We start from the raw sequence: 15129 nt of genomic DNA, 5'->3' as shown, positions 1-15129 counted from the left end.
TCTGTTTCAAATGCTATCTAAGTCTAAAAAGTGCTGTCTAAGGGATGTAGAAGACATTTTTAGAATCTGATCTCAGGTCAAAATGGGTTAATTGGGACATTCATGTTTATGGAAACGTCACGATGTCACTGTGGGGAAATCTACCACCAGTGAATCGTGAATGCGTTCTTCTCCATCCCCCACATGCGCACAAAAAAAGCAAAACAATTTGAAAGTGAAACTGAACGCTTCACTGCCAAATACAGTGAGTGAAGAAGATCATCAGGAGGAAAAGGGGAAGTTGTCAAAATGCCCAAAGAAAAGAGACTCAAACGCACATTTTTCACTTTGCTCTTTGCATTAATGAACCTTCCTGCTTTCCATAAGGTGGCATACCCTTTTTTCCTGCCAGTTTCCCATAGCTTTGTTTTTATTGGCTCAACAGCAGATTTGAACCAGAAACACATAATAACGTCATAATTCTTCTTCTGGTTAAAATCTGCACCTGAGTCTTATACCCTATTCTGAACCAGAATTAAGCAATATTACACGAGAGGGTGTGGGTTAACGTGATTATTGCCACGACAGGGATGCGGTGAGGAACGAGACGAAGTCGAGTTCCGCAAGCATCACTGAAGTGATACAACAGTTACCCTTAAAACTAAGAAAATCGCTGAAAGAATATATTTTTTTAATGACAGATGTAGTCACTACGACCACAAATGTCCCAAGAAACTAGCTAGCCTAGCCACCGAGTTTGCTAGCGCTCTGGGAGAACAGAGCAGCTGAATTCTTTGTTTTGATTAGGTGGTGAATGGTGCTGGTTTAACCCACGGCTAGAAGGCTGTTTCAACCAATCAGATTGCTTCCTCGAAACGACCTGTGGTATAATAGGGTATATGCCATCTTCTGGAAACCCCCAGGCGTACAATTGCACACCAAGCCTATGAATAGAAACATACTTTGTTCATGAACAATCTTATTTCTCCCAAGTCTTGACAAACAAATGTTCATGTTTGCATGTAGCAGACAGCAGTGTCTGTGTGGGATGTTTTTGCATTCCTAATACAATTCCGCCCACACGGTGTACTCGCTACAACCCACACCTCCTTGAGGTCAGACCATATGTTTTTTTTGCTCAGCTTTTTATCTACACCCACTCATCTCTCTCTCTCTCTCTCTCTCTCTCTCTCTCCCCCCCCCCCCCCCCCCCTAACATCTGCTGGACCATTATCTAGCCACTCTGCCACTCTTTCTTTCACTTTTGGGAAAGGGAATGGGTATTAACGCATTTAGGCCTGACCTCAAAATTAAAAAAAAAAATCCTTCTAAATCCTCCAGTTTTCTGAAATAAATATTTTCACGATTTTTCAAAAATAGCAGACCTACAAGCTCGTAGCGCGCCACTCGGTGGCGCGCTATGAGCTTGTAGATCTGCTATTTTTCAATAGCTAAATTATAACATAATGTTTAAAACGCCAAAAGGGGTTCCCGCCCAAAATGGGTATATAAAAAAAAAAAGTAAAGCTGCGCAAATGCAGGGCAATTGCACTGTATTTATATTGGCCACATGGCATCTTACGTCGTGCCCTAAAACAAACGTTAAAGTCCATACACTTGGCTGGCAAACGATTTACGACGTCATGAGTGTCCTAACGATGCACGGTGGCGCAGTCGGTATAGCGCTGTCACCTGTCGGCTGTCGCCGGCAGCGGTGGCCGAACGGTTTGCGGAGCGGTCTTGATACCGGAAGGTCGCCAGTTCGTATCCCCGGACCGGCACGTTAAAATTACCACCGCCCCTTGCCCTTGAGCAAGGCATTGAACCACTACCATGAAATGTTCTATGAGCAGGGCCTGGCTGTAAACAAGTATCTGATGCTTAGTCCAGTTACCCTGGGTAAATATAGTAACTTTGCTTTGCTTTGCTGTCGCCTCACAGCCAGAAGGTCCTGCGTTTGATTCCCGCTGGGGGGGCGCGCTGTGGGGCGCTGCAGGGGACGTGTTCTCTCCGCCGTGTCATCAGTGCCCATACCCTAAGGTTGCATGTTCTCCCTGTGCCCCCCCCCCCCCCCCCCCCCCCCCCCTAGGCACAGGGTAGGTAGTACTTTTCACATGAAAGGTTTTGAGAGGTACCTCTAGAAGTCAGCCTGGTACAGACCAACAGAATGGGACTGTAGGTACCCTCACAAAAAAAAACATGCAGTAATTCTGGTCTCTATGCTGCCTCTCCATGCACGCCAGCCGGGTCACCTGATCGGAGGGCGACCCCTGTCGGTTGAAAAGAAGAGGCTTGAACTCCTCATGCATTGAAGGAAGCATGGTGTCAGTTCGTTGCTCTCCCCAGGTTGGCAGAGAACAGATAATTGACACTGGGGGAAAAAAAGGGTTACAAAATCGTGGGATAAATATATATATATATATATATATATATAAAAAGAAAAAAATAAAGAAAATGTATTTTATTGTGATGATGATAAATGGGTACCTAAAGTATACTGTGTTAGTTCCATTGATCTAAGCTAGGAGCACAATTGTTTGATTGTTCATTAAAATAAACATGCTGAAGATTCACACGGCCAACCCAATCTTTTGTCTGCCATGTTAACCCATTCTGGGCAGGAACCCCTTTTGGTGTTAGCATTATGTTATGCTTTAGCTATTGAAAAATAGCAGATCTACAAGCTCATAGCGCGCCACCGAGTGGCGCGCTACGAGCTTGTAGGTCTGCTATTTTTGAAAAATCGTGAAAATATTTATTTCAGAAAACTGGAGGATTTAGAAGAATTTCTTTTTAATTTCGAGGTCAGGCCTAAATGGGTTAAGTGGTCCGATGGGTGGGCCTTGGACGCTTTTGAGACCTTCCGAGTGGTCCCTGATCCAGAATGGGTTGAGAACCACTGTGCTACACAGCACATCATTGTAAAAGACCTATGACCGCGCGCGCTGTCCAAATCAGCCGTTGCCATGGCTACCACATCGCCCTTGGCAGTCCGTCTTTGTGTGGTATCCGTTGAATGGCATGTTTTCTTAGCGATTTGTCTGTACATATTCTTTTTTTAGATTAATCAAGTTATTGATTAACTACTTAAATGAGTAGATCGCCCAAATTCTAAGTAGTTCACACCCCATGAAGTCTCGAATTCATGGAGATCTTTTTGTTTTAGTTTCCATTCATAAGCCAACAATTTGAAATGGGATTGATTGATTGATTGATTGAAATATTTATTAACAGTTTGCAGAATTACAGTACATTCCCAGCACAAACTCAATACAAAGGCTGTTAACTGTGAGTGGACGACCCAATTAAGCATTACACTTGTTTACAATAGGGTCCACCATGTTCAATTCATCAAAAAAGACTCGGTAGGAGACTCTTTGAGTTTCCACCAGTCATGGTTTAGGAATGTGACAAAAACAAAACAAATCTCCATGAATTCATGGGGTGTGATATAAGCCCTATTTTTGAGGGGTGCTAGCCCCTCTTATATACAGGTTTAATGTTTGTTTTGTCTCAATGTTTGTTTTACATCATGTTGTGAGATGATAAGAGCGCCCCTCACTTCACACGGGTGTGATTTTTATACTTAAGCCATTTTGACCTGAGATCAGATTCTAAAAATGTCTTCTACATCCTGACAGTTTTCTGAAAAAAGCTATGTTTCTATGTCAGTGGTTCTTCGATTTTTCAAAAATAGCAGACCTACAAGCTCGTGGCGCGCCACTCGGTGGCGCGCTACGAGCTTGTAGATCTGCTATTTTTCAATAGCTAAAGCATAACGTAATGCTAACACCAAAAGGGGTTCCCGCCCCAAAATGGGTTAATTGACTAGGGATTGATTATTAACCAATTATGTTTGAGGCCCCCTCCTATATACAGGTTCAATGTCACCTAATCATAGCAACATGAGTTGCATGAGTAATATATTAGCGTCCCTCACTTCACACAGGTGTGATTTTTGTCTTCAAAACTGGCCATTCATTGTCAATGGCATTCAATGTTTGTGTTGGGAAATGTTTGCGTTTACACAAACCCTCAAAGCTGGACACAGGAGGCCCCCTCAACAATACATTATACATTGTATTATATTAATTCAATTTGTTTGAGTTTGATATAACTGTTGCGCCCCCTAATGGAACGCATGTATTCTACCATCAAGATAATGAGCATACATGTATGTGAGTGTGTGTGTGTGCGTGCCGTCTGTTGACGGGATTGCTCATGGAAGCGCATGGAGATTGATCGCCCGTACACGGCAGGCAGTGTCGTGACGTAATGTAGCATAAATGACTAATGTCTGCTATAGCTCTGCAGAACGACTTGGAAGCCGTCAGTCACGCACAACGCCGAAACAGCCAGTCATCTGGCTATACGGGCGCGAGGTCACTGACCGAGTTGTTGTTGTTGTTATCACTACGCTGTGGTGGGCACCCGGATCATTCTGCCCGTGTCTTGGCGAAGATGGACAACCAACCCCCGCTGACTCCTGCGGTGCAGGGATATCGTGTGTTGTTTGACCTGGAAATCCTGCCCGCTTTCGACAGCAAATGGAAGCTTTGCCCTCCTCCGTCTGGCAGCGCATGAGGCATCTTGTTCTGCCTGGCTGTTATACCGGGCCTTTTGTTGCGTCTCGGTGTATGAGACCGCGGGTTCACATTCAGCTTGAAGTCACCTATAGGGCTTCAACCAACTATCACTTATTTATCACTATCACTTTATATGTTAACCCATTCTGACCTGAGATCAGATTCTAAAAATGTCTTCTACATCCTGACAGTTTTCTGAAAAAGCTACATTTCTATGTCAGTCGTTCTTCGATTTTTCAAAAATAGCAGACCTACAAGCTCGTAGCGCGCCACTCGGTGGCGCGCTATGAGCTTGTAGATCTGCTATTTTTCAATAGATAAAGCATAACATAATGCTAACACCAAAAGGGGTTCCCGCCCCAAAATGGGTTAATGGCGTTTTATGTTTGTGTTGGCACCGTTTGTTTCACATCACCGTTACATCACCTAATCAACATGAGTTAGACTTTAATATATATTAGCGCCCCTCACTTCACACGGGTGTGATTTTTATTAATCGGATAATCGAAAAGCTGGACACCCTGAATAAGGCATGTACATTTGAATGAGTGGACCTGGATTTTCTATTACTTTTTGACATAATTTGTCCTCTCTTAATATATCAACCAATTGTTCCACAAAGATTGAATGAGTTGCTGGCATACTTTGTTGACTGGAGTCCCCCAGGGGCCTATACTTGGTCCCCTCCTTATTTTACCGCTTTGCTGAAAACAGCTGATTGTTCAATGTTGTCATGTGCTTGTCGAAGACGTGCCCACAATAGGAACGCTATAGGGTTCACGTGGTTATAAGCCCTGTTCACGTGTTGTGAACAGCAGCACTGCCATTTTAGAAAATGGAAAAAAAGGAACACAAATCCCTTAGGCCAGCCCCTGGTGTAAGAATGGGACAATTGCGATAAACAATATTATTGCAATAATCCAAATATGCTTAGAACTCTTAAAATGCCACTTTTCGAGTGGTGCAACCACTCCAAGGAACAGCTATGGGACTATGGGACAATGTTTAGAGTACCAGTAGGGGCAAAAGTGGCGCTGTTGTGCCAGAAACAGAGAGAGAGAGAGATAGTGTTGCAATGTTGCCTGCTAATTACAGAGAGAGAGAGAGAGAGAGAGAGAGAGAGAGGCAGGCAGGCAGGGGGAGAGGGGAGTTGCACCACCCAGTTCACACGTGTGTGATTTTTGTTAAACCCTGTCATCTCAGCATCCATATTCTGAAGGTTACTATGGCCAAAAATCGACGTAGACGGTAAAAAACGTGGTTTCACGTATACAGAGACAGCTCGGGGTCCAGCGTATAGTATGACGAAGGACAATTTCACAATAACGTAAAAAACCTCTGCGATATTATGATTATCGTGGATGGGTATACGGTATGGCGTGCTCCTTTGGCAGGTGATTCATGTTGCCTGTCAGGTGAGCATCTGCTGTCACATGACGGATGTTTCGCCGTGGCTCGACAGATGTCACCGCGGCGGCGAGCGGGGAGGACGTACGGTACGGGCGACGGCGGGTATGGGGGTGGGGGGGTGCTGGCGTTGCAGCCGGCGGCAATTAATTCCGCCATACATGAGCGCCTTTACGAGCACGGCGTCCAAATAGACGGTGAATCACCCTCGGTCCGGGGGGACCTGTGCGTGTGTCCCCCCCCCGTATTTGGCTAAGAGGTAGGGATGGGTCTGTTAACCCATTCTGGGCGGTACCCTTTTTGGTGTTTTAAGCATTATGTTATACTTTAGCTATTGAAAAATAGCAGATCTACAAGCTCGTAGCGCTACGAGCTTGTAGGTCTGCTATTTTTTGAAAGATCGTGAAAATGTGCCGCAGATCTTTGAAATATACTCTTTCAGAGCGAACGTTTTAAAAGTCAAATCTTTGCTTCTGGGGGGGTCCCTGGAACAACATATTTTCAGATGGGGATCCGCGGCCAAATACAGATAATTCTGGGGGTCCTTGACATGAAAAAGGTTGAGCAAACACTGACATAGAAACATAGCCGTTTTACAGGAAAATGTTAGGATTTAGAAGACACTTTTTTTTTTTTAGAACCCCTTTTGGTGTTTTAAACATTATGTTATAATTTAGCTATTGAAAAATAGCAGATCTACAAGCTCATAGCGCGCCACCGAGTGGCGCGCTACGAGCTTGTAGGTCTGCTATTTTTGAAAAATCGTGAAAATATTTATTTCAGAAAACTGGAGGATTTAGAAGACATTTTTTTAAATGTTGAGGTCAGGCCTAAATGGGTTAAGGACAGCAGCGGGGCTATCAGCTCTCATTATCACCAGGACCCTGATGTGACGTGCCCCGGACATTTTTGTCGACACACTAGTTTCCATCACCTCGGCCGTGCACCGTGCACATATCAAACGTGCACAAACAAAGCAAATTGAGACGGTTCCATGTCGTTAGGCCCCAGTGTGTCAGTGTGTGCTGGTTTTACGGGATGCAGGATTCACACAGCGTGTGCAGTGTATGAGGACGTTTTAAAGGCGAGGCCCAAATGACTGGAACGTGTTACTATACAGTATATTCAGATTATAGTCATTTTATACAGTATATTCATATTATAGTCATTTTAATAGAGCAAGACCCAGGGGTAGAGTTTCCGGATGGTAACCGCAAGGTCGCCAGTTCGAACCCGGGCTCCCCCCGAGTTAGTGTGGAAGTGTCCTTGAGCAAGACACTGAACCCCTAATTGCTCCTGATAATAATAATAATATAATAATATCTCAAACTTATATAGCGCTTTTCTGAGTACCCAAAGACGCTTTACATGGGGGGGGCTTTACAGAGGTAACAACAAAATAAAAACAACTTTATTAGAAAAGGGAAAACACTAAAAGCTAAAAAACATTCAAAAGAAAGACAGTGAGAAGGGTTAGCTAGGGAAGGCAATATTGAAGAGGTGGGTCTTGAGGGCGGTTTTGAAAGTTTGGAGGGTGGGGGCATCTCTGAGTGCCTTAGGGAGGGCATTCCACAGGGTTGGGGCAGAAAAGGCAAAAGCTCTGTCACCCCACGTACGGAGTTTTTATTTTATTTTTATGTGCTGGTTGGTGCCTTGCATGGTTTCCGCCGCCATCGGTGTGTGAATGGGTGAATGTAATGCACAACCTATGTAAAGTGCCTTGGATAAAGGTGCTATATAAATGCACCATTTACCATTTAGTGTATGAGAACGTTTACAGGCAAGGCCCAAATGACTGGAACGTGTTATATGATACAGTAAATTCAAATTATAGTCATTTTATACAGTATATTCATATTATGGTCATTTTAATAGAGCAAGACCTTCTTTTTTCTCTTTCCTGGTTGACTATACTGTATCCTCACCAAGGGGCCAGTGAGGCTATTCAACGTTGAAGCTCTAGGCCCTAGTGGTAGGAGGAGGGACTACAGGCGGACTCGTGGATTCATGACCGGGAAACCCTGTGCAGCTGGGCTTTAACATTGAGCGCTCGGTTGCACTTCCGCATTTGACCACCAAAATGTGGTGGTCAAATGCGGAAGTAGATGTTCTGAGACGGTACTTCCGGCAGTCTTCCGGGTGCTTCAAAACGCCACTGAGCAACTTCCACTGACATGAATAGCTGGGGGGGGCGGAGCTTCGTGCCAGTTCAGTCTCTATCCTTTTATATACTCTATGATCCTCACTCATTTTTTTTCTCAGCTATTGTTGCTACTCTATGTATTTATTAAATGAGAAAAAGAGGTTGCACATCAGCAATGGTTTTCAGTGGAGTGCTAAACCAAAATCCAGTATACATAAAACAAATAGGAATAATAAAAAAAAAACAGCACATCCAAATATTTAATAAATGGTGGACAAAGTACTCACATTTCCATTTCTTTATTGGCACACAGCGCGCCACCGAGCTACAAGCTCGAGCTTGTAGGTCTGCTATTTTTGAAAAATCGAAGAACGACTGACATAGAAACAGCTTTTTCAGAAAACTGTCAGGATGTAGAAGACATTTTTAGAATCTGAAATCTGAAAATGGGTTAAATACTGGTTCATTTTTAGAACCTACCAGGCCTTTAAAATCTCTTCCAAATCTGTCAACAAGGCCTGCCATATGCACTGGAAAAATATGTGCGTGACATTTCTTTTTTTAAAACTATGTTTCATCATATAGGAAAACTATTGGTGGAGAGGTTTGCCTAAACCATGTTATGCTTAGCTGTGATTGGGCCATATCAGTTAGGGGAGGGGCTTAGCTATAGGTCAATTTCATCAACGGATAAAAGCTAGACAAAATGATTAGGGACGGACTAGCGAAGAAGAGATCCAGTAGAACTGAAAGACATGTCCTTTTATGTTTGGTTGCGCTCGAGTGCTGCGCTCTGACAAATGGCCAATCTACAAGCATGCGCCGAGACACGTTGTGAGCTTGCAGATCGGCTATTTTCAGCATGCAATCGAGCGTAAAATCCGGCATTACGACGGACGCCATTACGGAGCCCTGGGGGACTCTGCTCAACAACGTAATGGGGTTTAACCCATTCTGGGCGGGAACCCCTTTTGGTGTTTTAAACATTATGTTATAATTTAGCTATTGAAAAATAGCAGATCTACAAGCTCATAGCGCGCCACCGAGTGGCGCGCTACGAGCTTGTAGGTCTGCTATTTTTGAAAAATCGTGAAAATATGGCACAAATCTTTGAATATATATTCTTTCAGAGCCAACGTTGTTAACTAAAATCTTTGCTTCTGAGGGGTTCCTGGAACAACATATTTTCAGATGGGGGTCGGTGGCCAATTACATATCATTTTTGGGGTTCTTCTTGACATTGACAATATTGACAATATTGAGCACCACTGATACAGAAACATCTTTCGGAAAACTGTCAGAATTTCGAAGACATTTTTTTTTATTTCGACGTCGGGCCTAAATGGTTTAAGTGGTTAAAAGCTGCTTGCATGACAAACGCCTGCAACGCCAGATGAATTGGCTTTGTGTTTTTGGGGCTGAGCTAAAAAGACCAGGTGCTGCATATATCCGCCCGCCCCTGCAGACGCCATATGCAATCAGTGCGAGCGGCACAAACAAACGGCCGCTCAGCCCAGTTCAGTGGGATTAGGCCCAGCAAATCCACTCAGCAAATTAATTACAGCTTGGATAAAATGGAGTCCAGAAGGTGCTTTAGTTCTAAGGGGTGGGGGGGATTTAGTGTGTGTGTGTGTGTGTGTGTGTGTGTGTGTGTGTGTGTGTGTGTGTGTGTGTGTGTGTGTGTGTGTGTGTGTGTGTGTGTGTGTGTGTGTGTGTGTGTGTGTGTGTGTGTGTGTGTGTGTGTGTGTGTGTGTGTGTGTGTGTGTGTGTGTGTGTGTGTGTGTGTGTGTGTGTGTGAGAAAGAAAGAAAGCAGCGCGCGTGCTCGCTCGCTGCTTTTAATTTATACCTTGACTGTGACTGAAAACAAAACGGCGACACTTCATCTAGACCGACACTAGTTGGAACCCCACAGCGGTCGGTAAACAAACGGAGCCAAGGTCAATTGAAAGATTGGAAACAGGCTCGATAGCACTGCTCCAATTCACACTCCACTCTTGGATTGGAAAGATATAAAAGTTTTCATTCTGTTGGACTCTTTCTTCTCCCCCCCCCCCCCCCCCCCCCCCCACCTTTACCTTGTGTTGTAATAGGGTGCCTATATATACCTCCTCCGCTTTGGAACAACATCATGCGCTATAGAGCCAGACAATACATCGGTCATTGTTTGACGTTTAGAACATTATCGGTCGACTAATTGGCGATTGACCATATGCAGACCGCGTCCATCTTGCCAGCAATGTGGTGACTACTAGGTGCAATTTCCCATGGACAGCCCATTCGTCCAAACGGGAAAGTCCTATTTGATTGTTTTAAACATTGTCAAACTCGCCAACATTGCAGCTGTACGAAAAGCTTGAATTATCCTCTTTCTACCTGCATATAAGGGTTTGTTTCATAAAAATCCACTGTAGATATGTTATGAGCCACTTCCTGGTGAAGTGTTGGAGTTTGGAAGTGCTCGTTGGATATCTGCGTACCACCTGTTTTAAATGTCCACATAATGCAGGAGGCAGCAGGACGTTGCTTTACTGATAACGAGCGCTTCCAAACTCTTGACTCGCGTCATGTGGCAGCCAAGTCTATGGACTTTTTTCAATGTTGGCTTTAAAGGGGAATTTCTCCCTAAACCTTTTTTTTACAAAAGTAAGTTGATAATTATGTATATTGACCAAAAATAAATATAAAAAAATAAATAAAGATATAGGGGAGCTGGGGCTGGGGCTGGAGCTGGGGCTGCTGCTGGGGGGGTCTAGCATCAGCTCACGTAGACCAGGAAGAGTGCATTGTCAACAATGCATGGAGTGTTGCTGTCACATCATCTAGAACAGATGTGAACAAAAAACAAAAACCAACTGCGCGATTGAATAGGAGTTCTAGCGTTAGACCCCTCCAGCCCCAGCTTCATCTCCAGCTGCAGCCCCCGCTCCCCTATATCTTTATTTTTTTAATATTTTCTTTTGGTCAATATACATAATTATCAACTTACTTTTGTAAAAAAAGGTTTAGGGAGAAATTCCCCTTTAAGCAGTGACGTCATGTGGCAGCCACAGTGGGCCCCTCTCACTTCACATGAGTGATGTTTGAGGGGATTCCCTGAAGAAGACCTCCTAGGTCGAAACGTTGGATTCTTGTCAATAAATATACAGCGTCGTGGCTACGAGTGTGCGGCCTTTTTCTTATTTTTGCTTGTTTACTGCCTCAGGCCAGCACCTCACCAATACACTGGTGGACAGTTTGTGGAGTGTTTGTGAAACACAAGGGTTAGGGTTGAAGAAGAAGGTGAGGACACGAATGCTGATTGGCCGGAATGAGATGATGTATGATGATGTGCGATAAGATCGCCCCTCACTTCACACGGGTCCGCTTTTTTTAGGACTATGAAAATTGGGATCGGCATCGAACCCATCGGTTGGCCTATAGTGTGCTCTGCTATTGGTCGGCCTATAGTGTGCTCTGCTATCGGTCGGCCTATAGTGTGCTCTGCTATCGGTTGGCCTATAGTGTGCTCTGCTATTGGTCGGCCTATAGTGTGCTCTGCTACCGGTCGGCCTATAGTGTGCTCTGCTATTGGTCGGCCTATAGTGTGCTCTGCTACCGGTCGGCCTATAGTGTGCTCTGCTATCGGTCGGCCTATAGTGTGCTCTGCTATTGGTCGGCCTATAGTGTGCTCTGCTATCGGTCGGCCTATAGTGTGCTCTGCTATTGGTCGGCCTATAGTGTGCTCTGCTATAGGTCGGCCTATAGTGTGCTCTGCTATCGGTCGGCCTATAGTGTGCTCTGCTACCGGTCGGCCTATAGTGTGCTCTGCTACCGGTCGGCCTATAGTGTGCTCTGCTATCGGTCGGCCTATAGTGTGCTCTGCTACCGGTCGGCCTATAGTGTGCTCTGCTACCGGTCGGCCTATAGTGTGCTCTGCTACCGGTCGGCCTATAGTGTGCTCTGCTACCGGTCGGCCTATAGTGTGCTCTACTATTGGTCGGCCTATAGTGTGCTCTGCTACCGGTCGGCCTATAGTGTGCTCTGCTATTGGTCGGCCTATAGTGTGCTCTGCTACCGGTCGGCCTATAGTGTGCTCTACTATTGGTCGGCCTATAGTGTGCTCTGCTACCGGTCGGCCTATAGTGTTCTCTGCTACCGGTCGGCCTATAGTGTGCTCTGCTATTGGTCGGCCTATAGTGTGCTCTGCTACCGGTCGGCCTATAGTGTGCTCTGCTATTGGTCGGCCTATAGTGTGCTCTGCTATTGGTCGGCCTATAGTGTGCTCTGCTATTGGTCGGCCTATAGTGTGCTCTGCTATTGGTCGGCCTATAGTGTGCTCTGCTATCGGTCGGCGTATAGTGTGCTCTGCTACCGGTCGGCCTATAGTGTGCTCTGCTATCGTTCGGCCTATAGTGTGCTCTGCTATTGGTCGGCCTATAGTGTGCTCTGCTACCGGTCGGCCTATAGTGTGCTCTGCTACCGGTCGGCCTATAGTGTGCTCTGCTACCGGTCGGCCTATAGTGTGCTCTGCTACCGGTCGGCCTATAGTGTGCTCTGCTACCGGTCGGCCTATAGTGTGCTCTGCTACCGGTCGGCCTATAGTGTGCTCTGCTATCGGTCGCCTATAGTGTGCTCTGCTACCGGTCGGCCTATAGTGTGCTCTGCTATAGGTCGGCCTATAGTGTGCTCTGCTACCGGTCGGCCTATAGTGTGCTCTGCTATAGGTCGGCCTATAGTGTGCTCTGCTACCGGTCGGCCTATAGTGTCCGTTACATAATATATAAACGACCCGAGGCCCTCTCAGCGCCGGGTGCCCTTTTCGCCGCCACTTCCCTGACAGTGCACATTCCTCTTGTGCTGACCTCCTGGGCCAAAGGAGGAGGAGGAGGAGGACGGGGCGGGCTGGGGGAGGGAGGAGGAGGACGGGGCAGGCCCCTAGGGTTTGGGGATGGGGGAGGGTGGTCTGGTTGTTGATGATGGATGGCGTCACGCAGGAAAACGATCCATCTCCCACCAGCTGATCAATAGGTGTATTAGCGGTTATAACGTCCCTGGGTGTGAACCCCATGCTGCTATACCATGTGTTCAGAGTTCTCCTACCATGCGGTGTTGTTTTTTGGCAGCACATTTGTTGTTTTAGTCGTAGTCTCTTGAACAGTTTTAATTTAGTTTCAGTCACATTTTAGTCACCTGGAATGTCTTGCTAGTGCTAGTCTGGTTTTAGTCGACTAAATATCCTAGGATTTTAGTCGACTAAATCTACAGCTGATTTAGTCGACGAAGATGTATTTTGGCAGGCCTTGATGCCGTCGTAAATCGTAATGACTGTTTTTACACTTGCTGAAAATGGCCGATCTACAAGCTCACAACTGTGAGCTTGTAGATCGGCTATTTTCAGCATGCAACCAAGTGTAAAATTACTTACAGTATACTGGATCTTTTGTCCACTAGTCCCTTCCTAACATTTTAGTCTAGTTTTATATATATATATATATATATATATATATATATATATTTTATATTTAGTTTTAGTCATCATAGCTTAGTTTTCGTCAGTGGAAAAAGGTAGTCGACGAACATTTTTCGTCTTAGTTTTAGTCGACAAAGTCAACACTCCTACCATGCCTTCCTTTCTTCCCACACGATCTTCCCCTCATGCTGGGTTTCTTTTGTAGCTACTGCTTCTTCATAGGGCCTTGTGGTTGTAGTGTCCTTAGGGAGATGATTGAGGGGGGGGGGGTCCTGGTGGGGCTCTCCTGGTTTTGCAGTCTCCGTAGGGACCTGGCGGGGCTCTCTGAGATGTTTCAGCAGCCAGTTAGAGCTCCATCCTTTTTGTTTTATGACGGAGGAAGGGCGCTTAATTCTTTCAGCGCCATTGCCGTAGATGTAGGTCAATTGAAGCCTTTTTTTTAATACTACGCTTACCGCCATTGCCGTTGATTGGCAATTGCGCTTTTATGGTGCATTCGGTCGATCGAGCCATAATGCTGCTACTTACGTTAGCCGGTTAGCTAGCTATGTTGTTGTCACAGCACTGGATCGTCCATCTTAGATCGTCGTCGCCATAATAATCCATTCTATCTGTTTCTTTCAATCGCCTGTATCTCCTATTCCTTGTCCCAGATGGCATTTTTGGTCAAAACAACGTTTCTTTGACGGCACAGAGCCGACGATGTGGAGCTCTCCAGTGCCCCGGTTGGATTCATATTGTAAACAAGGCCTGTCCAGGCTCCGTTGAGCTTACTAGGATAATACTACTAATGGTAGACTGGAAATGTGGCTTTTCAAAATAAGAGCTCAAATGGGAAAAAATGATCCTAATTTTTCAATAAATGCTAGCGCTGTAAGTGTTAAGAAGAGGAAGGTGGCAGCGGTGGCAGCGGTGGCCGAACGCTATCCGTTCGGTGGCCGAACGGATAGCGGCGCGGTCTAGATACCGGAAGGTTCCCAGTTCGGATCAGCCGTCCGACAAGTTAAAATTACCACCGCTGAAATGCCCTTGAACAAGGCATCAACCACTACGATGAAATGTGTTCTATGAGCAGGGCCTGGCTGGAAACAAGTTCTTGAGCTTAGCCCAGATACCCTGGGTAAATATAGATTTCATTTCATTTCCATTTCATTTCATTTCATTTCAAGGCATGCTGCTTGTTTATAGAGACCGAACAACGGCAGGTATTTTGGTCCGATGTCGAATTTGCTGTAAAAATCGAATAGAGACGGCAGTTTGAAAGTGGTTAAAAATCAAAGACACATCAGCTGCTTTATTGCGGATATCGATGCCACCAAAAAAAAAAGTCAAATTATAGACGATGTATCGGGCCGAACAGAAGCATTGGTCCGGCTCGTACTCTTTCTTCAAAGACCTTTCTTTGTCCGGTGATATATATCTGAAGCAGAGGCAGAGCGCTGGGATGGAGCAGGTTCTCCACCGACCGACCTGAGTTCTATGCACCGTGCGTGCGTGTGCAGCCCTTGATCTCTGCATCAGCTGTATTGATTGAACAGGCTCTGTTTACTCCGTGGCTTTCTTT

At 45.4% G+C, this 15129-nt stretch overlaps 1 protein-coding gene across 2 annotated transcripts in view; it reads left to right on the top strand.

Moving 5' to 3' along the window:
- large1 (LARGE xylosyl- and glucuronyltransferase 1) overlaps positions 1-15129 on the top strand; it is a 199182-nt gene that overhangs the window by 44083 nt on the left and 139970 nt on the right. The gene's annotated exons all lie outside the window — the stretch shown is intronic.

This window comes from Electrona antarctica, assembly GCF_951216825.1.
Source record: "Electrona antarctica genome assembly, chromosome: 23".
Classification (NCBI taxonomy): domain Eukaryota; kingdom Metazoa; phylum Chordata; class Actinopteri; order Myctophiformes; family Myctophidae; genus Electrona; species Electrona antarctica.
The sequence above is the reverse complement of the archived record's forward strand: the minus strand, read 5'-3'. Positions and strand labels throughout refer to the sequence as shown.